General features: G+C 43.4%; 1 protein-coding gene across 7 annotated transcripts in view; it reads right to left on the reverse strand.

Annotated features, from left to right (window-relative positions):
- Nucleotides 1-24,976, reverse strand: part of RNF144B (ring finger protein 144B) — a 180,572-nt gene that overhangs the window by 73,530 nt on the left and 82,066 nt on the right. The window contains exon 1 of one of the 7 annotated variants that reach the window (XM_058667582.1): nt 7,219-7,414. The exons of 5 other annotated variants lie outside the window; for them this stretch is intronic. The gene's annotated coding sequence lies outside the window, so the exon portion shown is untranslated. Of the gene's footprint in view, nt 1-7,031; nt 7,132-7,218; nt 7,415-24,976 lie in introns of those variants that run through there. One more of the 7 variants, XM_058667616.1, reaches the window with a different exon arrangement.

A 24,976-nucleotide genomic window follows, 5' to 3' on the forward strand; every position in this document is an offset into this window, starting at 1 on the left:
CTGAGTTATCAGATGCAGAGAACCAGCAGTCCTATATGTTGCAGGAGTGTTTCTTGTTCTAGAAAATGATGGTTACAGAAGCAAGTACTATCTAGTAGGAAAGAAGAGAAAAGTTACTTTGCCCCTTGTGTGTTTCCATCTGAATTGCCAAAGAGGGCCCAGCCAATAGCGTAACAGTTAAGCTCCTTGCCTTAAATGCGCCAGGATCCTATATGGGCGCCGGTTCTAATCCAGCTCCCTGTCTATGGCCTGGGAATGCAGTAGAAGATGGCCCAAGACTTTGGGACCCTGCACCCATGTGGAGACCTGGAAGAAGCTCCAGGCTCCTGGCTTCGAATTGGCTCAGCTCCAGCTGTTACTGCTGCTTGGGGAGTAAACCATTGTACGGAAGATCTTCCTCTTTGTCTCTCCTCTCTGTATTTCTGCCTTTCCGATTAATAATAATAATAATAATAATAATAATAATAATAATAATTGCAAAAGAAAGGAACACTTGAGAACCTGTGTTGACCATCGAGACCGATTCTCCAAAGAAGTCCTTGCTAGAACAAAGCCCAAGAAAGCAGCCATTCAAAACTCCCACCTCTTGTCTTGTCAACAAAGTTCTCCCAGACCAGCTTAGAATGACATGTCACGTGGCCAGTTTCCACTCAACACAAACCAAAAATCCATACGGTGTTGACCTTGGCCTTTGTACTCAACAAAGTGCTTTCACTAGCTGTCGGTTCCTGTTCTTTACAGCAACTAGTGGTGACTCAAACAGCTGGGAAACAGTAGCAAGACCAGCAGCCACAGCTCCAAGTGCTGGTCTTCCTTGACCGGAGACAAGGGCTTGCGGCTACACCACACTTCCCAGTTTTGTGATTTTACTTCCCGTGACTCATACCAGCTCTGTGATCTCCCATGGACAAGAAGATCTAATGAATTTTAGTTAGCTCAGAAAAACTGCCAGAATACACACTCTAATACACCTTGAGCAGCCTCGCTAACAGACTACAATCTTTATAAAAGATTCATGCTTAAAACCAAGGAGTGCAAACATGATACTACGATAGCATGCTCTCTCACTGTTTTTCAAAAGAAGTAAATCAATTCTGCAGCGGAAGCAAAATGAGAACTAGGTAGGTCTTAAGGGGGAAGGGAGCCGACACTCCTCACTACCGTCACTCCTTGAGGCAGCAACGTTGTGAACTGCGGGTTGCCCAACCTCATGTAGCTAAGAAAAGGGAACTTCAGGCTGGCATCGTGACCAAGTAGGCTAAGCTTCCACCTGCAGCACTGGGATCCCATACAGATGCCGGTTCAAGTCCTAGACTCTGCACTTACCATCCAGCTCCTTGCTTATAGCCCGAGAAAGCAGTAAAGGATGGCCCAAGTCCTTGGGCCTCTGCACCCTCGTGGGAGACCCGGAAAAAGCATCTGGCTCCTGGCATCAGATCAGCTCAGCTCTGGCCATTGCGGGCATTTGGAGAGTGAATCAGTAGATGGAAGAATTCTCTCTCTCCCACTACTACTCTCTATAACTCTGCCTGTCAAATAAAAATAAATCTTAAAAAGGAAGAAAGGAAAGGGAACGTGGGTTCTATGTGTTGTTCCATAGCTATCTCAGAGGAAACCAAAAATGAGAAGCACTTCAGTCTACACTTTCTTCATTCTAACATCTTCTCTCTACTGTTTCCAGGATGGCAAGATCAAAGTTCTGTAACTTGGAAAACCACTGTCTTCTAAATATGGAATTGACATGCAAATAGAGTCACATGTGGATTAAGCTATCAGAATAAGAATGCATCATCTGGGGTTTTTGCTATTTTAGCGGATTTTATTACGCAAACATGACAGAGTGCATTTAATAAACCTGGAAGGTTCAGGTCAGTCACAACATGCGGCCTCTTGATGCAATCCAAAGATTCAGTAAACATGAGCAGGATGTGGCTGCTGCCACGTCATGCAGCAAACTGCATTTCAGTCACTTTTTACATGAACAGGCGAGTCTACTCTAAAACAGTGATGGAAAAAAAAGTTCAGTGGAGTAAACACATAAATCAGGAACACGGCCATTTATCGTATTGTATATCATTGTGCGTGCCCCACTTTACCATAACTGGTAGCGTGCTAGGTGTGTTTGCGTTAGCATCACACAAATGCATGAGTAATGCCTCGTGCCGTGATATGACGGCAATGGAGTCACTAGACAATAAGAGCTTTTCAGCTCCATTATCATCCAATGCATACATGCAGCGTGTCATTAACCAAAATATTAACAGGGCATGACCGTCCTTCCCTATTACCTACCTGCGGATGAACAGGACAGACTCCATTAAGGAGGAGGAGCCCTTAGTTATCGGATAGGAGTGTTCTCCAAACATTCTCCTCTTAATAATGAAGCTGCGAATAAAGTTCAAAAGAAAAAAAGTTGCAATGAGGTTTAAATTTTTTTGTATGTTTTGCCTATAAAATATATCTCAGAGAAGATTGAACCTTCTGTGTTGTCAACTTTTAGTACTTGCAAAATGCTGGTCCTTTTTCTAAAAAAACCCGTATCCTTTTTGCTTGCCTTCTTTCCATGTTCTCATTACACCACAGGATGAGGCCCAAGGGTGGAAATCTATTCCCAGCTCTCCTAACAATCTAAACATATCAAAGAGGCAGAAGTGAATACAAGAATCACAGCCAATGGAATTTTTGGCACAGGAATTTTATACTCATCACGGGAGCTCCCTGTTCAATACCCCACTGTGCCCAGCCCACTCCTTTTTATAATCAGTGGTTCCCCTACCACCTGCAATTATTCATCCGGTCCTACTGAATAATTTTCTTTCCTTGCCTGGCAGAGGAACAAAGCCCAGAAGCAAGAAGGAACGCCACTAAAAGGCAGGTCAGACAATGATGCAATTAACAGATCAAGACCACATGGCATTTCAGAAAGTCCATAGCACAAGAGGGTTGGTCTCTTGACCAAGAAGTATGAGTCACTACATCAAATTTTTTTTCCTCCAAGGAAAGACAAGCAAGTGTGAATACAATCCCCTCTTACAGCAGTTAACAGCTTCATAGAGAAATTGTAATTAGAATCTAACTGAAAGCCAGTTCAGAAGAGGAATCTTTGCATTCCATGCTGAGCAAGACACAAAATGTACATCTTCATACATCTTTTCTTTCTTTTTTTTTTAAGATTTATTATTATTATTGGAAAGCCGGATTTATACAGAGAGGGGGAGAGACAGAGAGGAAAGTCTTCTGTCCGATGTTTCTCTCCCCAAGTGAGCCGCAACAGGCCGATGCATGCCAATCCGATGCCGGGAACCAGGAACCTCTTCCGGGTCTCCCACACGGGTGCAGTGTCCCAAAGCCTTGGGCCGTCCTCGACTGCTCTCCCAGGCCACAAGCAGGGAGCTGGATGGGAAGTGGAGCTGCCGGGATTAGAACCGGCGCCCATATGGGATCCCGGGGCATCCAAGGCGAGGACTTTAGCTGCTAGGCCACGCCGCCGGGCCCCATACATCTTTTCTTAACCAGTTTCTTCTTTAAAATCTTTTTTTAAATTTGAAAGGTAGATTTCACAGAATGAGGAGAAATAGCAAGAGAAGGTTTTAGATTCTCTGGTCCACTCCCTAAATGGCCACAATGGCCAGAGCTGAGCCAATCTGAAACAAGGACCCAGGAGCATCTTCTAATCTCCCCCTTGGGTGCAGGGTCTCAAGAACTTGGGCCATCCTCCACTGCTGGATCAAACCTGGAGCAGCCAGACATAAACAGGCACCCATAAGGAGAGCCAGCGCCACAGGACAAAGGATTAGCCTGAGAACCCACCACGCTTGTCCCTTAAACAGCTTCTTTGCACTCAAAATCAATTCAGCTACGAGTCAGAGAACCACGTTTCACAGAGGCTGTTGTGCTTTCAAGAGAGGGATCCAGTCACAGAAGTTTTTCATTCTGTGTTGCAGGAGCAATGGCAACTCTTGCTCTCTCTAATGAATAGCTTTCCACTTTGAAATAACTATTACCGTACAATACAGTGGGCTTGTAAGTAGCAAATGTCAAAGTTAATACAAATAAAACATCAGTCCCAGATCTCCCACTTCCCCCACAAAGTAAAAAAGACATCTAAGATAAGTCAATTTATGTGTTACTATGCCTTTTCAAGCTACTTAATGTTCAAGTGATGCCAGAGAAACATTACCAAATATTATCCAAAAAAAAATTTTTTTTAAAGCACACAGAAGGGCCCGGCACAATAACCTAGTGGCTGAAGTCCTCACCTTGCATGCACCAGGATCCCATATGGGCACCAGTTCTAATCCCGGTGGCCCAGCTTTCCATTCAGCTCCCTGCTGTGGCCTGGGAAAGCAGTCCAGGATGTCCCAAAGCCTTGAAACCCTGCACCCGCGTGGGAGACCCGCAAGAGGCTCCGGGCTCCTAGCTTTAGATCAGCTCAGCTCCAGCCATTGCAGCCACCTGGGGAGTGAATCAACGGACGGAAGATCTTCCTCTCTGTCTCTTCTCCTTTGTGTATATCTGACTTTCCAATAAAAATAATTTTATAAAAAAAAGCAAGCACAACTGAGATGACAAACACCAAAGCGGCTTGAATGTTCAGGTATAACACAAAGGAATAAATTACCTCTTTAGTCCAAAGTCACTTCCAACGTCACAAACAGGAGAATTCTTTCAGGATGGAGCTCACATTTAATCCAAGGCCTGGTAAACAGACGTTCAGTAGCACAGTGGATAACTATGGCTAACTTTCCTAACTACACATGAAAGCTTCATACACATGAGAGGCCAGGTTCTCACCCGTATTCACTTTTGGCAACGCAAAAGCTGAATATGCTGATAATGTGGCATAGCTGAGAAGCTTCTATATACACAGGCAGACATCCCTGAAAGAGATGTCTCAGTACTTGGCCACAGAGACTCCCTAAAGACCAACGTGCACAGCAAACTCGTGGAGCAGCCTGGCCACTTTCCCACCTGCAAAATAATCAGTTGCACAAAGTTTAGTCCCAGGACTGTCTGGACTTTGTTCTACCACCAACATCTAGGCTCAGCATGATTGCTGCCCTCTGCCTCCAGCTGGACATTTCAAACACGAAGAACCTCGATTCAATAAGAAATGATGCCCTAGGCCAAGGCCAGGGGAACACACAGTGGCCAAAGAAACAACATACATCAAAGTGTTTCTAAATAGCTAAAATATCAAAATTGCTTTCCCAGAAGGAAATCTCAAATACTCTCAAATTCAAAGCCACGCACACTACCGAAGAGGCAGATTTTTGTCGCTCTAGGGAGGGCACACTTTCCTCTTTGCTGTAGATTGTGGCTACAAAAACCCGGTTCCTCATCTGAGACCTCAAAACTGGTTGCTTTAAAAAGATGTATCTTAGACGGGCCTGGTCTGCAAACCCAGATGCATTTAAATTGCCAATGAACGGAAACCATTCATGAGAATGGGGCTTTTGAATACTGAGAAAAATTCTTCAACACTCAGCACAGAGACATTTGGCAGGGGTGACTGTAAATATTTGCAAAACCCTCAGTAAATGGACAGTGTTTGACCATACTCAAACCTTACTTCCAACACAGTAGTGTAGCGGCAAGTTAGCTAGGGTGATCTGCTTGGGAAGCCTTGGGTTGAATTTGCTTAATTTGAATCAAAACCCAAGGCACTCACTTGTACCACTGGACATCTTTTCCACTTCCACTATACATTTTTGCCTTATTTTTTTTTCTTTTACTGATCAAGAGAGTCACTTAATCAGAAGCTAAGTGAAACAGATTTTCTTTTTTTTTTTTTAGGCCTCCTTCCCATTTTTCTAAGTCTAGTCTCACTACAAAGAACAGAATACCAAGCAAAGGTGTGCAAGGGCAGGGCCGGCGTTGTGTGTAACCACAATCTGGGATTTCATAAGCCAATTATCTCCAAGTGGGTTTGGGGATCTGCTGTGGATTTCAATCTCTCTTTACTCCCATCTCCTCAAGATAATTTTAGAAACTTTTGAGACTACTACCAAAGAAAAGGACTTAGGTTAAGAAAGAAAGAGAGAGCTGGGTGCAGGAGGGTGGTGGTGGTGGACAGGAAGAACCTGCAGAGGAATCAGATGTGAAAGCGACTAGAGACAGGCTCATTTTGGCGAAAGCTGTGGCAGCAGATACTTGAATTAACCAACGAGTCAGCTAAAACTGGCTAGGCTCCTTTTGCCTCTGACCCACACCCTAAAACCTGAGTCATCCCAAAAGTTCACTTAGTTTGCTCCTGGGCACAGACACCCCTCTTCTGCTATTTCAGATACATTACTCTTCACTTCATACCTCTCACCACTCCAAGAAACAGCAAACCAAAAGAACACTTGGAATTCAAACAGGAGCCCCAGCTACTGTTTGCATAAGATGCATGCGGCCAAAACAAATGAGGAACTGATCGTCTGCCGTGGAGGCATTAGGGAAAGAGAACCCAGAGAGCAGAGTTAATTTTATTTCTAGAAAATCTATAGAGAGTCTTCCAAAACCTCGTGGGGGGGTGGGGTGGCGGGAGGAGGGAATGGAATGCAAAGATCTTACTTGGGTACAAAATGTTTTGAAATCCACACATAATTTTTTTCCACAGTATGCATTTCCATGAAATTCTGGAGGTACCCCCACAAGAGAATCCCCAACTCTGATAAGAAAACGCAAAGTTACCCCAGAAGGGTTAAGCGAAAGATCTCCTTTCCCTGTTGAAACACCAGCCAGTTTCACTTTAACTTAAACTTGAGCACAGGATCAGAGTTTCACTCTACCTTATCAGTAATTATCTGATAAAATAATCACTGCTCTACATGGCTGAGCTCCCACGGTTAACCTAACATCTTATTCATAGCCATGTGTGTCAACATACTGCTATGCATTGCCAAATAACAGAAGGTAGACATCCTAAACCATGCCAACTTCTGGTCTCCCCTGAAGACCAGAAGGTCTGGCCCAATCTTCAATGTAAAGACTGAATCCCTGCTATGGGGACTGCTTTATCGGCAACAAAGCAAATTTCTTCTTACCTTTCCAAAGGCATCTATTTTTAAAACTTAACAGGTGTTGGAAGCATTCAGCATGGATTCAGCTCTGCCTGGCTTAAAGCAGTGTCAGTGAGCCTCATTCCTAAACCCCCCGGTGGCCTGGCCACTCAGTCACCCGGGTCCTTCTGCTCCTCTGGGTCTCACAGCTTGCAGCGCTCGCTCAACCTACCCGGCGGGAGGGCTCGAGATCCCTTCGGTGGCGTCTCAGCAGCTCAGCTCGCGGGCGCCGCCAGCCCCGGCCGCTCGCACGCCGCGGAGGAGGGGCCGCTTCATTCTCTTCGGGGCTCCTAGGCTCTGGGCTGACAGCTCTGCGCTTGGCCAGGACTTGCACCAGCGCTGGCGCTTCCAGACCGACGATTTGGAGGAGGAGGAGGAGAGATGGTGGAGGAGGAGGAGGAGAGATGGTGGAGGAGGAGGAGTCCCTACCCGCCCCTTTGCCTTGACGAGCAGCTGCGATGCCCGCGAACCTGGCAGAGCCGGCGTGCGGCGCAGCTCGCCAGCAGCGCCAGGAGCCCGGAGCCGCGCGTTTATTTATACAGGAAGCTCGGGCGCCGCACTTCCTACTTCCCATCTGGGTGGCACTTCAAGCCGCAGGTGATGGCCTTAACCCTGTCCGAGCCCGGCGGTGGCCAGTTCACCCAGAGACGCGATCCTCCTGGGGTGTCCGGAGCAACAACCTCCTTGCTGTCCAAGTTGGGAATAAGGTGGGGTGGGGCTCATCTCGTGGCCGCCAGTGCTTGCTGCTTCCTCTGAACACATCTTCCCAGCCACCTTCTTCTCCCAGCTCCACAACTCCTTGAAGTCTCCTCTCTAACAGCTCAGGCCCGCCTTCTCACCCCTCCAGAAAACTGGTTTACAGCAACAGTTCCCGTGCATGTCTCGTTAAAGAAAAAAAAAGAGGGGGAGGGGGGAGAAACTGACCTGTCCTTTAGTGTCTAATGTTAAAATAAAAAAGCAAGCTGATCCAGTTAGGGCAACTCTGTTTACCTCATAAAGCACAGGCATGATTTTCATGAAACACTGATTTGTTAGTGAAGGAGGGTCGGGGTGGGAGAATGCACGCTTCCTATAAAACCGGTTGCAGAGAAAAAATCATCAGAAAAGCCAGATGCTGTGAGGCACTATAATCTGCCTTCGTTAAAACCTCAGACACTTAATGTGTGTGATATTTTTAACGGATGAGGTACCTCCTCACTCCTCACACCCTCTCCCAGGCCCACACCTCTGCAGCGTTGCAATGTCAACTGCCCGCACGCTGAGCGAAGGCTCTGTGTCTACTCTGACTTCCCAGCGCTGCTTCTCAAAGTCCTTTGTGGAAGAGACCTGTGCCTGCCAGCCCACCAAGAGTAGCAGGCACCGTTCCAAAGGACAAGCAAAATACTTCTCAGCTTTTGTTGAGGCAAACCTCTAGGTCACAGCCAAGGGCGAGAGAACAGAGTGTATCCAAGTGTGTGATGCCAGCGCTGGCGGAGGAGATAAGCCTGCAGGAACACACAATTGAGACTCAAAGGAGTGACATCAAAGCATACTGGAGCCTGAAAAGTCCTTCTAGCTTTTAAAGCTCACATACCTCATTTTTAAGGTAAGGTTGATGTCCACGGTGATTCAGGGGGTGACTTACGGGGCTGACCGGCGGGGCTGACCGAAACCGGACGGGGGCAAAGCTGCAACAAGGCCTACCATTGTTCCATGAGAAAGGTGCATGTTAAAGAAAGCCACTCCCACATGACTTTAACTTCTATCTCAAGGAATTTTCTTACAGGAACCAGGAAAGATAAACAAAGCAACTTGGAAGTTAGTTTATTCATTAGTGGGGATGCAAATCTGCAGAGCTTTAAACCAAAGTTCAACACAGAGTTCGCTTTTGAAATCACCACGCAATGAAGTGATAATCTCTCGTCAGCAGGGATGGGGGCAAAGCTGCTGCCGACGTGAATGGAAACACAAGTTAAGCAACAACTACACTGCGTGTTGTCAAGGATATTTTCTGTACTCAGATAATATTCCCAACCATGCAAATATATAAAAGCCACAGGCAAAATTTAATGAGACTACATAAGCACAGGGGATGTTACAGAGTTACAGAATAGACTTTCAAATCTGTCTAAAGAGCCCATGCATGGGGTGAATAAACATTCAATCTATTCGAGCGTTCATTGCTCTTCCACGAGAGCTGCACATGAATAAGATGCAGGTAGGGTAAACGCAACCGCTGTCCTCAAGGATCCTGGAGTCCAGGGCAGGTGTCAAGTACACACAGTGATGAGCAGGGCACCATGAGGACTAACCAGAGAGGCTGAGGCATGATGTGCCATGGGAGCACAGGGCAATTCAAGGCAAGGGACTCACAGGATCTGGAGATGGCTTCCTTGGGATGGAAAGATGAAGCTGAACCTTCAGGGAGATGAGTGGGAACGTAGGAAAGGCTGAATAGGCAGAAAGATGGGTGCCAAGACAAACAACAAGAGTTGAGGTGAGCAGATAGGTCTAGACTAAAACAATGAGGGCTTGACCCAAATCAGTCATGAATGGGACAGGGGGGGAAAAGGCAGAAAAAGTTAAAATGAAAAACAACAGGGGCGGGATCTGGCCTAGTTGGGGTGCCCACATCCAATACCAGGTTGCTGTGGTTTGGGTTCTGGTTCTATTTCCATTTCCAGCTTCCTGCTAATGTGCCTCCCCGGGAGGCAGCTGGCAATGGCTCCAGAAGCCAGGTCCTCATCACCCATAGAGGAGAGCTGAACTGAGTTACAGGTTCCTGACTTCAGCACAGCCCAGTCCGAGAAAAAAGTAACATAACTAAACTAGAAAAAACTTTTAAAAATTATTGGAAATGAACAATTGAAAAGAGATTTCAGAAACAGAACTTACGGGGCATGGTATCTAATTAGAAGGAACGACAGAGAAAGAACAGCCCAGGCCCATGGCACTCTAAGAGTGAAAATAAAGGAGACTGAGGCAAGGAATACGATGGTGATTTCACGTAAATCCTGCAGAATTAGAGGGCCATCGGGAGGGCAGAATGGAAAACCTGCTTCATGGGCTGTAAACAGAGAGAGAGAGAGGAGACATGACATGCTGGCCATTTGGGAATTGCTATCATTTACATGGTATCCATGTGGAGGAGAGAAGCCCAGAGCTTCAGACCAAGACAAATTCTACCCTCCATTCATTGTTACACAAGCTTAAGCAAGTTACTTCACTAAAACTCAACGTTCTCATCCACAAAATGGGAAAAACAAGGCAGAGCACCAGGTTAAGTCCTGGCTGCTTCACTTCTAATCCAGCTCACTGCTAAGGCACTGGGAAGGCCACAGAGAATGGCCCAAGTACTTAGGTCCCTTCTATATACACGGAAGAACCGGCTGGAGTTCCAGGCTCCTGGCTTCATCCTGGCCCAAACCCAACTGTTGTGGCCATTTGGGGAGAGAACCAAGCAACAGACCTTTTCTTTTTTTTAAGCTCTTTATCCTTCTCTGTCATTCTGCCTTTCAGACAGATTAAATAGATATATTTTAAAGGTGGGAGTAATGACATGCATCTCTTAGGTTGTCAGAAGCAAACGTTGGAAGTTTATACAGTAGCCAGTACTGTGCATGATTTACAGAAATACCTGTACTATATAGGTCTTAAAAGTGGGACAGTAGGGGCCAGCACTATAGTGTGGTAGGCTAAGCCTCCAGCTGCAGCACCGGCATCCCATATGGGTGCCAGTTTGTATCCCGGCTGCAATACTTCCCATCCAGCTCCTTTTCGTAAGGTCTGGGAAAGCAGCAGAAGATAGTTCAGGTTCTTGGGACTCTACAGCCACATGGGAGACCCAGAGGAAACTCCTGGGGTCTGGCTTCTGACTTCAGATTGGCTCAGCTCTGGCTGTTGCAGCCATTTGGGGAAAGAAACAGCAGTTGTAAGATCTCTCTGTCTGTCTCTGGGCCTCCTTCTCTTTGTAACTGCCTTTCAAACACGAATAAAATCAATCCTAAAAAGAAAAAAAAAAAAAAAAAGGAAAGTAGGGCAGTCAATGCCACCTTGCTGAACTGTGCAGTGTACAATCTGCCCAACTGTACACTGTGGCCCTCGCTCGACACACAGTGGGGACTCTGTCAATGGTTCGCGATTAAAAAATGAAGGGAAAAGGAGTAGAACAGGAAGGTTCTGGAAAGCGAATCCAAAGGAACAACACTATTTAAAGGGTAGTAAGAGAGAAGTCCTACAACAAACCTAACAAAAAATTGCTTCTTTTAAGCTGCATAAATAAATAAATACAGCATTCGGTATCTCAGACTGTGAAGTAAAATCCAGACACCACGATCAAAAAAATATATATTTTTCATCTTTCTGAGCAAGGACATAGTAATTACAAATTGTTGACCAGAGATCGCAATCATGTTGGCCTTCATCATAATAGAAAATCATTTCCTGATCTGAATGACAGGCCTTCCTGAAGACAAGCCGTACAAAGTCTTAACACTAAATATTAAGCAATCAAAACTCCATTAACCTTTAATCTACTTAAACTCAAATGCAAGCAAAAGCAAAATCAACCCAAGGAACATTTAAGGGTTCCTCTGTGAAATGAAAATATCAAACAACAAGATTCTATCTATGTGTAAGACATTCAGATAACAATATATCATACTGCCCATATGCAATATGCCATAGGTACATATTATTAAAATCATTAGAGTCCTACATAATATATGAATCAATAAGATTTCTTTTGCAGAAGACTATTCTCTTTAATTAATATAAAGAAGTCAAGATTCATCCTTGAGCTGACTCATCTGTTCTACCCTAGTATATGAGTTAGTAACACCTATCTTGGAGTTGACATCTTAAGTACATCATGTGAGTAAAAAAAAAAAAAAATACACCTTTTTAAATGGCGGTTCAGTTAACAAACCACAGATTAAAACACAATTATTGGGAAACCAACTTCTACAAATAGTGCAATTCTTCCTGTACAGGGAAAGAAGTAAGACAAAGGTCATGAGGTTCTCATTTCCACACAGCTACAAATTTCGTTGGCATCTTTTGTGACATCTAATGAGGTTCCTTTTACTCACCCTTTTGACATTTATTCAGGGCGCTGTACACATTCAAAGTAAAGACTATTAGAAAACAATATGATAGAAATTGAGCCAAAAAAATACATTTGGGGTGGCATGGCAAAAAAGAGACACCAAATTGCATGACAAGTCAAAATGTGATTACAAAGTCATCTTCCAGTGTGTCAGACTTGACACCAACAGTTTGCCAAAGCCAAAGATGTGCTGGTTTCGCATCTACTTCACACCGACAAGAAGCACCTCAACACCAGGTTAGAAGAGCTTTAAACTATTATTGTTATTAAGCCATACAAAAGCCCAAGTGATGGGGCAGGGAGGAACGAGCCCAAAAGTAGGGCTCCTGAGGGCTCGGGTCTCTGAAGTTCTATCACCCCCCACCCCACAGGATAGTGCTAGGAGACCGGGGTGCGGGGGGTGCAGCAGGCAGGGTCCGTGAGAAAACGGAGCTCAGCACCTCACTCTTCCCAGACACAAAATGACTCTACATCATCCCCTTTTAAGATTCTTCATGGGAATCCTTGTATTTGCAGGGTTTCTATTAATCCTTATAATATTAAAAACTCCTGCAAATTACTGCATAAGTCAATCAACGAATTAAAAAAACAAAATCCCTAATGCTCCCAGGGTTGTCATAACAACCAACATCCAACTGGCTTATAGGAAATGCAACATTCAGTCCTGTGCGTCCATACCCAACACAGCTGCACACGATTCCACTGGATTAAATATCAACATTTCTTAATAGATGTGGCATGTCACTCTTGAAATTAAGACATCTGCCCTAGGGGCCAGCACTGTGAGACCGTGGTGCTGGCATCCAAGATAGGCATCCCAGGAACTGGAGTTCTTGTCTCAGCTGCTCCACTTCGGATTCAGCTCCCTGCTAATGTGCCTGGAAAAGCAGCAGCAGATGGCCCGAGGGCTTGAGCCCCTGTACCCACATGGAAGACCCTCAAGAAGCTTCTGGCTTCTGGCTTTGGCCTGCTCAGTCTGGCCACTGCAGTGATTTGGGGAATGAATCAGCAGATGGAAGATTGACTCTCCACCCGCAACCACCCTACCCTGCCCTCTCTCTTTCTCCCACTTTCTCTACAATTCTTTCAAACAAAGTAAACCTTAATTTAAAAAAAAAAACACTCCGGTTTTACAGGCATCACATTATGCATAGACAGGAACAGTACAGATGTTAATTCCCAAAGAAACTTGATTTTGAAAGGTAACCTAAAAGCTTGGATTTCCTCTACAGCATACATGGACGACACCCTTCCTTTCCTGCCTCCTCCTCTGCCACAATCTCTTCCCTCTTCCTGAAAAACAGTGAATCACCAAGTCCCCAGTGAAACCAGGAGCCAGATGGAGCTCACAGATACTGCATCTGCAAAGGATCAAAGAAACAAAAACCAAAGCATGGATGAAGACTCTGACAACAGAGACCTGTGGGGTGCAGGAACACAGATGCCTTGAGAGGAAGGGAGTCCCTTGCACCGGCAAGGTCTAGTTGCCTCGCACCTTCACCACCAGGAACTTCAAGTCGGCCACGTCTTCCTTAGAATTTGTCTCAGGAGCATTAGCTACTGTTCAACACCTGTTCCCGACAGCTTGTGTCACATGGTGACCGACAGGGGGAGCCCCTTGGGACTTGGCTAGTGTCACAATGTCTGTACATCCCACAGGATGGAATCTGAGAGAGAGGGAACATTTATGTGGATGCAGGGTTCCAAGGCTTTGGGCCGTCCTCCACAGCTTTCCCAGGCCACAAGCAGGGAGTTAGATGGGAAGCAGAGCCACCATGACACAAACCAGCATCCATATGGGATCCCAGCATGTGCAAGGACTTTATCTGCTAGGCCAAAGCACCGGGCCAAGAGATCCTTCTTAAAAAAAAAATCTTTATTTTTATTAGAAAGATGAATATACAGAGAGGAGGAGAGACAGAGACTGAGAGGAAGCTCCTCTGTTCGATGATTCACTCCCCAAGTGAGCACAATGGCCAGTGCTGCACCAATCCGAAACCAGGAGCCTGGAACATTCCTCCAGGTCTCCCACATGGGTGCAGGGTCTCAAGGATTTGGACCATTCTTGACTGCTTTCCCAGGAGCTGGATGAGAAGCGGGGTCGCTGGGATTAGAACCGGCACCCATATGGGACCCTGGCGTGCTCAAGGTGAGGACTTTAACCACTATGTCATCGTGCGGAGCCGGAGAAAGCCTTCTAATCAGCTAGCCTTCCCAACCTGGGCCCCTCCCCTGGATAGGCATGATCTCAGCATTAAATACAGGATAACTGGTTCAAATAAGAAAACAGTAAAGCTGTGGTGTCAAGACACCTTTTTCCAAGGGCCTCACGATCCATAAAATATGAAGTTATGTTATACCTGACCAACAGAACTGCTCTCGGCCTCAGGAAAGGCGCTCTGTCACCAGCTACAAGTAACTGCCTCCCAGGACCTGCGATGAAGGAAATCAGTGACGGCTCAGGTCTCTACCCATAGGCCTACACCGTCCCTGCCTCCTCTAAGCCAGTTCTTTATTCCTTGAACTTCCAGAACTACTGGAATAACCACCTGCAGATCCATGTGCTGCAAAAGTCTACAAGCAAACCTCACAGTATTCTCTTATTTCTCCTCACATCAGCCCATCACTCCCCATTTACATGGAATCTTCCATAGTTTCCTCCGTGCTCAATTCATCACACTTGCACATGGTCACGTTCATACACACACAGTCCATTTCGACACTGTGAATCACCTATTCACATTCTTTGCCTGTTGAGCTTTGGAACAGCTGGAACTTTCCCTGTCAATTCCGAAGGAATCTTTGTAAATCGTAGTTATTAAGGCTTCTTTGATATTTCACAAATACTTTTCCTAGACATGGCTGCTGTCTACTGATTACTTTTATGTTGCAATTTCCTTACAACGGTTTTGATTGCATGATGTTCCACTAAGTCGCTCTTACCTTATATCATTTCTGAGGTTTTCTAGTCTTAAGAAAGTTTTCTAGGCAGTAGATTTTTATCTGCTTTCCTAGATTTCCTTCTGAGATATTCAATTTTTTTTATTTTGTCTCTAGTCTATCAAGAAATTATCTTCACTGAATTTATAATTAGTTCCATTATAAACAAAGAATCATTTATGCTAGTATAATTTTTCCCTAATCCATGACTTTTCCACTAAACTGGACTACAACAGGCATCAAAAATTCAGTTGCCTGTATTCTGAATTAATCATTCTGAAATATTTATTTTTAAATCTATTCTGATCCAATATATCTTTGTTTATTGTTAGGTCATATCTATCCCTATTATACTGGCAGTACAGTGTTTTTTTCAGACTTTTCATGTTTTTTTGGCTATGACAGGGTACTTATTTATCAGTATGAAGCTTTACACTCACTGGAGATAATTTTTGAAAATACAAGTAGCTATCCTAGCTATGAACTAAAAGAAATGTATATAATTTATATACTTTTTATTTAAGGGAAAATTTCTTCCCATGTCTTAATGTTGCTTGGAAAAATAGAGAAAAGATTAATTTTTACATCTATCTCGCATCCAGGTATCCCTTCAAATATTTTATTCATTTTACTGGAAGATGGCTACTTAAAGATTTAGTCACATGTTTGAGCACATGCACACAATCCAAGTCAGCAACCAAGAAAAGATGCTTTTAATGTCTCCCAAAAACTACAGCAACAGAATAGCTTCTTGTCTTACTGCATCTGCTAGCAAATAGTGATAATAGTGGATAATAAACTAAAATGAACAACATTGCTGTTGTCGGCCAATAACACTCGGCTGACATTCTTATTTCATTCATTGTATTATTTTACCCTTTAGTGTTTTTTGTTTGTTTGTTTTGTTTTTTGTTTTAATATTTAAAAGACAGACTTCAGGGCCCGGTGGCATGGCCTAGCAGCTAAAGTCCTCGCCTTGAACGCCCCAGGATCCCATATGGGCGCCGGTTCTAATCCCGGCAGCTCCACTTCCCATCCAGCTCCCTGCTTGTGGCCTGGGAAAGCAGTCGAGGACGGCCCAATGCATTGGGACCCTGCACCTGCGTGGGAGACCCGGAAGAGGTTCCTGGTTCCCGGTTTCGGATCAGCACAGCACCGGCCTTTGCGGCTCACTTGGGGAGTGAATCATCGGACGGAAGATCTTCCTCTCTGTCTCTCCTCCTCTCTGTATATCCGGCTTTCCAATAATAATAAATCTTTAAAAAAAAAAAAAAAAGACAGACTTCGCAGAGAAAAAAATAAATGGAAGACAGAAAGACAGAGGTCTTCCATTCACTAGTTCATCCCCAAATGACCACAGCTGCCACAGCTGAGCCAATTCAAAGCCAGGAGCCAGGAGTTTCTTACAAGTCCCCTAGGCAAGTACATGGGTCTTTCTATACTGCTTTTCCAGGCTATAAGCAAGGAGCTGAACTGAAAGTGGAGCAGCTGGGACTAGAACTGAACCACTTATGGGATACTGGTGCCACCATACTGCCCCTATTTCATCATTTACAATAAAGTTTATATTTAGTTTTTAATAAGTACTCTTTATGACATTTAATCTTCCTGCTACTCCTCAAAAATCTTAATAAGAACAATACTGAGATTCATCAAATGACTTTTCAGTAATCATTGATATGACCACAAGATATTTATCTTTTTATGTTTTATTTTATAAAAACAAAGTAAGAGATTCTGTTTATAACGAAAATAATTATAAATTCGATTTTCTGAGAGGCAAAGAGACACACAGGGAAACAGAGAGAGCATTTTCCTTTACTGGGTCATCCCAAATTTCCAGTACTGCCAGGGCTGGGCAGAGGCTCAAGTTGGGAGCCAGAAACTACACAGGCCAAGACCTCAGCTGCACGATCCTTCCAACATGAGCTTGTGCAGAGGTCAGAGTTGGGGATTGAACACAGAAACTTCAATGTGAGATGCAGTATCCAAACCAGGGAGGTAGCGAGCAGGCTAAATGGTGGGTATTTCTAATTGTCCAACTTTTATATTGAAATGCTGAAATACTTAAGCCAAAATATTTTTTAAAATAGCACTATTTTGCTTGTAATACCTATGGGAAAATTTACACACACATACACACACCAAAAAACAAAACTCATATGATAAACTGTGTTTAGGACTCTCACTTTACTATTTCAATGAATTTTGATAACTTGAAATAGTCATCTAAAATTCCCCTTATTTTGAATTCCCGTGTTTAAAAAGATAATGGGTCAAGCATGTGGCATAGCAAGTTAAGCTATGGCCTGTGACACCAGCATACCATACAGGTGCAAGTTAAAGTCCCAGATGCTCCATTTCTGATCCAGCTCTTGTTAACGCACTTGGGAAAGAAGCAGCGGATGGTCCAAGTCCTTGGGCTCCTGCACTAATGTGAGAGACCCAGATGAAGCACCTGGTCCTGGTTTCAGCCTGGCCCAACCCTATGGCTGCAGCCATTTTGGGGAGTGAATCAGAGGATGAAGATCTCTCTCTCTCTCCCTTTCTTCTCTCTCTCTCTCTCTCTCTCTCTCTCTCTCTCTCTCTCCCTATTTGTCTTCCTCTCTTTTTTTGCATTCTGATTTTTCAAATAAATAAATATTTTTTTTTAAAAAAAAAGATGCCCCAGGGCCCGGTGGCATGGCCTAGCGGCTAAGGTCTTCACCTTGAACGCACCGGGATCCCATATGGGCGCCGGTTCTAATCCCAGCAGCTCCACTTCCCATCCAGCTCCCTACTTGTGGCCTGGAAAGCAGTCAAGGACAGCCCAAGGCTTTGGGACCCTGCACCCGCGTGGGAGACCTGGAAGAGGTTCCTGGTTCCCGGCTTCGGATCCACACAGCACCGGCCTTTGCGGCTCACTTGGGGACTGAATCATCGGACAGAAGATCTTCCTCTCTGTCTCTCCTCCTCTCTGTATATCTGACTTTGTAATAAAAATAAATAAATCTTTTTTAAAAAAGAATAAATCCTGCTGCTTTGGTTGCAAACTTTGTTTTCTGTGACTGCAATACATAAATCTTCAAAAATTGAGTATTCTGCCTGTTTATCTTGACTAGATTTCCAACTTACTTCAAACAAAATACAACCAAAATTTAGAGGGTTCCTTTTCAAGGGAAAAAAAAAAAGTTAGTAATATCAGTGAGTATCAATCTACAAAGACTCAAAACAGCTTTCAAATATAATTGGTAATGGTATGCAAAGAGAAAAACATTTATCCTGCCATGTTGGAGGATTTTAACATTCAATATTAACTTCACTGCAAAACTTCTGTGGTTCAACCACTCAGAGTAAATAGAAAAATGTTGATAAATGTTGACTATTTCTATTGTATTTGCTTAAAAGAAACAGTAAGTTACACGTGCAAAGGTCAGCTTCATGGATTTTCTTGCTAATAATTACATATAAGCATATATCCATGTGTTCTTGAGCAATAAAGTACCTAGTAATACAGTACTAACATATTACTTACAATACATGTTTATTTCTGACATTATGCCCACCAATACCTTTGCTTGCACTTTCACTGAGAAATAACTGTCAGTGGTTACCTAGGGCTAGATGTGAAAATCAGGATTGACTGCAAGTGGTTTCTAGAATTTTCTGAGCTGACAGAAGTATTCTCAAATGAGATGGTAGCGATGATGACACAAACATAAATCTACTAAAAACTCAAAATGGTAAAATGCTTGCTATGCAAATTTTATTGTAATTTCTGCTTTACACCTTTTATCACAACAGAAACATCAATTTTACCCTTGAGCATAAAAAATTTTAAACCAAATTTGCAATAGAAAGCACAGAACATGAAATTTTTTTTCTGCAAGTTTTACTTTCATTCCATCAATCAGATGGAAGTAAAACACTCAGGTAATAGAGTTTCCTGATTTTTCTATCAGAAGAATCTGGTACTATTGACCTAACACTAGCAAAACTGAACTGTGTGGCAAGTGCTTTTATGCTGACAGAATCCACACACTGACAGTCGTTGCTTCACCTTCCTTACATTCATCAGAAAGCTTAAAATGGAAAACAGGTTCACGAGATTTACAAGACGCATTTGATCTAAATGAATGCTCACATTCACAGAACATGATGCAAAGACATCTACTGCAGCTGAATGTGTAAAAGCACCGACTTTGGCCAAGGTATTTCTTTTTTTTTTTTTTTTAGGATTTTATTTATTTTTATTGGAAAGGCAAACTTATGAAGAGAAAGATCTTCAATCCGCTGGTTTACTCCCCAAGTGGCCACAACAACCAAAGCTGAACCAATTTGAAGGCAGGAGCCAGGAACAACTTCTGAGTCAAGTAAGTACAGCAGCCAAGACATGAACCAGCACCCATATGGGATGCCAGTGCTTGGAGGTGGAGGATTAGCTGGTTGAGCTTTAGCCCCTGGGCAAATTATTCTTAAGATAATTTCAAACTTTTGAAGTAGATATTGATAATACTTTAATAAATCTGTGAATAAAATACTCATCACCAACTTCTTGAGAAACAGAAATGTGGTACTTAATTTGTTATTACCCTTTCACTTTCTGAGCTCATTTTCTGCCCCCCAAAATAATTACACACTAAAAGTTATTAAACAAATAAATCAACATGAAGTACAAATAAGCACAGATTTACACCATACCAAAAAAAAAAAAAAAAAAAAAAAAGCGGCAAAGCCCTGTACTGGCAGCAGATTTCCCATTCATCCAACCTCAATAACAATCAACCATGCAACTGCTAGCTTCTTTCAGGTCTCTGGCACAACTGACTGGCACAACGGGTTTCCAACAGGATAACAACCTCAACTGTTTCTGCCATCATCCACACTGGAGGGCACTGGCCTTAGCCAAGAGGGTAGGAACACAGCCCATTTTATCATTCAAAGCATTGTGAGCTACTGTGAAAAAGAGAACTGGGGGAAAAGTAAAATGATATTCATCACCTCATATTTTAACACATGTAAAGTACGCGCCTCACAATATGTCAGCTTACACACCACTAGACAATACCATAATAAACCTGGTATTTGGGTAGATTGTTACCTAATGGTAAGGTATTGTTAAATAGTACCACTTCCTTAAAAGTGAAAGGAAGTTTGAAAAAAAAAAAAGTAAACATTAAATGGGACAAAACAAGAGGTACCAGGGTTGGCTTTGTGGTGTAGTGGGTAGTGGGCAGAAAGTCAAAGCTGACACACTGGCATCCTATAGGGGCACCCCAGTGCTCTGCTTTCGATCCAACCGCTGCTAGTACCCAGTGAAAAGCAGTGGAAGATGGTGAACATGTTTGGGCCCCTGCTACCCAATTTGGAAGACCTGAGTGAAGCTCCCCCTGGATTAATCCTGGCCCAGCCCAGCCTCAGTCAGGCAGCCACCAGGGAAATGAATAGTAGACGAGAAACATCTCTCCCTCTCCCTTTTCCTCTCTCACTATAACTCTGACTTTTAAAATAAAATAACTTAGAAGCAAGGCAGACAGGCAGCAAGAAGAAAAGAGGTACCAAGTAGAACTTCTATAATAATGTATCTCGTTGAATTTTCTACTTGAATCATTTATTTCCATTTTGCTTATAAATTACCTGTTTCCTCCAAATTTCAAAATTTGTTTCAATGAGGTTTTACATCTATTCTTCATAGATTCTTCCATTTTTCATAATTGTTATAACTCTTGGTATCTTTCCTGATCTGTGGTTGTTTGTTTCTTCACTGCTAACACACTAATATATATTCTCTATTTTGTCTTATATTGCCTTTTGATATTTTTATCTATTGCATTAATTTGAACTTTTAGCCTCACAGGTTCTCCTTCCTAGTTTGTGAGTGACAAAGTTGGATGTGCTTCTCTGTTTTCCATTTGAGGGCAGAGAGTATTTTCTTGGTCTTCCAGAAGAGTAAAGTGGAGTTGGTGCTATGGCTCAATAGGCTACTTCTCTGCCTGCAAGTGCTGGTATCCGCTATGGGCACCAGTGCATGTTCCAGCTCCACTTCCCATCCAGCTCCCTTCTTATGCCCTGGGAAGGCAGCAGAGGATGGCTCAAGCCCTTGGGTCCCTGCATCCACGTGAGAGTCCTGGTAGATGCTCCTTGCTCCTGGCTTCAGATCAGTTCAGCTCTGGCTGTTGTGGCCATTTGTGGAGTGAACAGTAGATGTAAAATCTTTTTCTTTCTGCCCCTCCCTTCCCTCTGTAAATCTACCTTTGAAATAAAAATAAATCCTTTTTTTTTTAAAGAAGCAGCAGCACTTACTGCCAAAAATGTCTTTTCTGAGTACAGTTTTGGATATATGCTCTGTCTCAAAGATTTGAGTACAAGGTATACTTTCTTACTGTTCTCCAAAGAATTTAGCATTTCTCTTTGATTTTTCTGTTTGACCAAAGGTTTATCTGCAAAATTGTTACTTTTCCAAGTAGTTTTTAACTTGTCACAAGTTTGGTATTGAATTCTAACTTCATGAGATTACAGTGAAGGAATGTGATGTGTTAAGTCTCTACTTTTTTACATCTATTAATGTTTTACTTTGTTTTGCCCACGGAGGTTAATAATTCTATTTTCTAATTATTCCAGTTTGGACAGTTGCATTTCTCTAAAGAAATACTTACCAAAATATCTTGTTGCCAGTGAACCTGCCCTCCTCTCCTAAAGTTTAAATCACGATAACCATTGCTCAAGCCTCACCGTTCCATTGCAAAATGCACTCTATCTGGCAAATCTGGAATCATCACCTCCATAGAAAACAAGGCAATTAATTATCTTTAATAGCCAGATGATTTTATCACCTTGGAATTTAATCAAAACAAACCTAAGGCATGCAACCCTCCTGAATTACGTCTGAGAAAACCTGGTTTACCTTTTCAGTTTCTAACTTGACCTCTCGATTCCTCCCTAGCAGCAGTAACTCCCACAAATACAAGAGTTAAGCATTTGCCATGCCCATCAAGAGGACCACAGCCTGATTGGCTGGAGCCTTAACATGCAAGCAACCAAAACGATTTAAAATACAAGCAGCTGATGAGACGTTTAGTCCTACTGAGTCTTGAAGAGCTGGCTCTCAATTGAGACTGGTCTTGACAATCTAAGACTCCTACAAGGAGCACTTGTGAGAGACAGTCTTGTTTAACATCACCAAAAAAAAGCCCAGACTCCTAAGAAAGATGTTGCAATAAGGTTACACTTGGAGGCAATGTGCTGTTTTCTCACAATTCCTTCTGCAGTTTCAGATAATAGAGTGCATGCTCCCTCAGCTCTGAGAACTTTGAGGAAGCACCGTTACATCCACATAACCATCGTGTGCCAGGTGTGGCCTTGGGACTGAGTATTTTCATCTTCACAGAAGTGGTTACCAGAGATAATAATCTAAGTTAACTAACTTATGAACTCGTTCAGTTTCACACTTCTAAGTGCTTACTGCCATGGCAAGAAATTTTCATTAAAACATAGCTCTTTTTTTCAAAGATTTATTTATTTATTACAAAGTCAGATATACAGAGAGAGGAGGAGGAGAGACAGAGAGAAAGATCTTCCGTCCGATGACTCACTCCCCAAGTGAGCCGCTACGGCCGGTGCTGCGCTGATCCGAAACCGGGAACCAGAAACCTCTTCCGGGTCTCCCCCATGGGTGCAGGATCCCAAAGCTTTGGGCTGTCCTCGACTGCCTTCCCAGGCCACAAGCAGGGAGCTGGATGGGAAGTGGAGCTGCCGGGATTAGAACCGGCGCCCATATGGGATCCCAGGGGATTCAAGGCGAGGACTTTAGCCGCTAGGCCACGCCGCCGGGCCGAAAACATAGCTCTTAATAAGAAAATAGTTCTTGTTGTTCAAGTTGTCCGTGATACAGGTTATTCTATATGTAACTATCCCAGAGTTTAAAAACGAGACTCTAATATTTTACCTCTAAATCAGGAAGAGTACTCTTAACATGGTTAAGATCTCAGTCTAAAGTGTCAGCAAACATTTGTTCCAAAGAAAAATCAGTACACTCCCATTTACTTTGAAATAAGGATTATGTAAAAATTTGGAAAAACATTTAAGCTCTCCTACTTAAATGGGCTCATGAAATATAATCCCACACCTGACTTATACTACTGGATGGTGTTTCAAAGAGCGGATTCTGAACAAGAACCCAAATGACCCGTCATTTGGTACAAAATTCAAATGTGTGTATAATCTGCCTTCCTTTTCAGATTCACTGTTTTTCACTTGGCATCTCAAATCTAACCTTATGACCCTGATTCTAGGTATCCCCTAACTTCTCATTCACCTATTTCTCTGACCAAGGTCATTCTTCTCTAATTTTTCTATCTCATCCCATAAAAATGTTACTCATATTATGTCTTTTTTGGGTCACTCCCAAGCAACTGCCCAACCCTTTATAGTCAAACACCCTTTTCTGAGCTTCTTCCTGTAATATAATGCTCTTAATCTGTTGTTTCATTCAACAAACATTTACTAAGCTCTTATAATAATTGCCAGGTCCCTTATTAGGTGCTGGGAATAAAAAAAAGAAAAGCAGGGCCTGGCAGCATGGCCTAGCAGCTAAAGTCCTCGCCTTGAACGCACCAGGATCCCATTGGGTGCCAGTTCTAACCCCAGCAGCTCCACTTCCCATCCAGCTCCCTGCTTGTGGCCTGGGAAAGCAGTCAAGGACGGCCCAATGCTTTGAGATTCTGCAACTATGTGGGAGACATGGAGGAAGTTCCTGGCTCCTGGCTCTGGATCAGCACAGCACCAGCTGTTGCGCTCACTTGGGGAGTGAATCATCGGACAGAAGGATCTTCCTTTTTATCTCTCCTCCTCTCTGTATATCTGACTTTGTAATAAAAAATAAATAAATCTCTAAAAAGTAGTATAAGAAAAAAATGGATTAGGCATGCTAAGTTTCTTTAATCAAGCCATTTGATTTTTTTCAAAAAGTTGCAACTGGGGCCCGGCGGCGTGGCCTAGCGGCTAAAGTCCTCGCCTTGAAAGCCCCGGGATCCCATATGGGCGCCGGTTCTAATCCCGGCAGCTCCACTTCCCATCCAGCTCCCTGCTTGTGGCCTGGGAAAGCAGTTGAGGACGGCCCAATGCATTGGGACACTGCACCCGCGTGGGAGACCCGGAGGATGTTCCTGGTTCCCGGCATCGGATCGGCGCGCATCGGCCCGTTGTGGCTCACTTGGGGAGTGAATCATCGGACGGAAGATCTTTCTCTCTGTCTCTCCTCCTCTGTGTATATCTGGCTGTAATAAAAATGAATAAATCTTTAAAAAAAAAAAAAGGTGCAACTGAAGATGATTATGTTATGTGAATTAAGTCAGACACCAAGACAAATACCACATGTTGTGTCTTATATGGGAGCCAAAAACTTAGGATAGTTAGTATTGGACTTTGAGAAGGATGGAAGGGTAGGGAGAAAGATACAGGAAATGAGTTCTAAGGGCAGGCACTGCGGCACAGTGAGTGAAACCACCACTTGGGCCACCAGCATCACTTATCAACATGCTTGGGTTTCAGTCCTGCCTCTACATTCAATCCAGACTATGGCGGAGATTTGGAACATGAACCAACAAATAGATCTTCGTCTCTCCCTGTCTCTCTGTCACTCCACATTTCAATTAAATAAATAGCTTAAAAAACAAATTTATATGTCCTAATACAGTACAGTGGGGACAATTATGGCTCATAATAATGTACTATGTTGTACTGGAAAAGAACTGGAAGAGATAGAGGGCATTTAGTGCACCAGTTAACACATCTGTCTCCCACACTACAGTACACAGGTTCAATTCCTGGTTCTGGGTCCTGACTCCAGCTTCTAGCCAATGCACAGGTGTTGGCTCAAGTTATTAGGCTTCTTGTTCCTGTATAGGAGACCTGAATTGTGTTCCCA

Source organism: Ochotona princeps, chromosome 1, assembly GCF_030435755.1.
Source record: "Ochotona princeps isolate mOchPri1 chromosome 1, mOchPri1.hap1, whole genome shotgun sequence".
Classification (NCBI taxonomy): domain Eukaryota; kingdom Metazoa; phylum Chordata; class Mammalia; order Lagomorpha; family Ochotonidae; genus Ochotona; species Ochotona princeps.